The 821-nt window shown below is 41.8% G+C and overlaps 1 non-coding gene across 1 annotated transcript; it reads left to right on the forward strand.

The window, feature by feature from the left end:
- Positions 1 to 522: 522 nt before the first annotated feature.
- Positions 523 to 597, forward strand: Trnas-cga (transfer RNA serine (anticodon CGA)). The gene has a single exon. It is a non-coding gene; the product is annotated as a tRNA-Ser (tRNA).
- Positions 598 to 821: the final 224 nt, after the last annotated feature.

An 821-nucleotide genomic window follows, 5' to 3' on the forward strand; every position in this document is an offset into this window, starting at 1 on the left:
GCAAGCTACTTTAATGGAGAATTATTGGAACAAGGAAGGTAACTGCAAAGAAACGTTGGGTGATAGTAGATATGCTACAACAGCTCAGTAAAAGAAGCGAATTTTAAAATGTTTCTGGAAAGCGAATTTACAGTCTGCTCACAAACAGTCTGGAAAGCTTGTAAGGGTTTGCAGTGTAGAGTGAGTCCACGTTTCACTTCCGTATAAGAATGCGCTCCCGACAAATAGCTTCAGAAAAGATTTCCCAGGTTTGAACTTACATTAGATGTTAACAAATTCCCTTTTTCATAAAAGCTTTTTCTGCCATAGACACACTGTTTTATATCCTATTTCGGCCGTCGTTTGTTATTTTGGTTTCAGAATAACAAAAATCATCTATTACTTTTACTGTCTCATTTCCTAAACTACTTACTTCAGAATGAGATTTTCACTCTGCAGCGGAGTGTGCGCTGATATGAAAGTTTGGAAGGTAGGAGACGGGGTACTGGCGGAAGTAAAGCTGTGAGGACGGGGCGTGAGTCGTGCTCGGGTAGCTCAGTTGGTAGAGCACTTGCCCGCGAAAGGCAAAGGTCCCGAGTTCGAGTCTCGGTCCGGCACACAGTTTTAATCTACTTACTTCAGGATCGCATACTTTGAATTACTCTTGTTTTAATTTCTTGGTGTTCGTCTTACGAGCTCTTTTCAGGACCCTGCCCATTCCACTCAACTGCTCTTCCAACTTCTTTGCTGTCTCAGACAGAACTATCAGTTTCATCGTCAAACCTCAAAATTTTCATTTGTTCTCTCTGAAATTCGGTTCCCTCTCCAAATTTCTCCTCGGT

This window comes from Schistocerca cancellata, chromosome 11 (assembly GCF_023864275.1).
Source record: "Schistocerca cancellata isolate TAMUIC-IGC-003103 chromosome 11, iqSchCanc2.1, whole genome shotgun sequence".
NCBI lineage: Eukaryota > Metazoa > Arthropoda > Insecta > Orthoptera > Acrididae > Schistocerca > Schistocerca cancellata.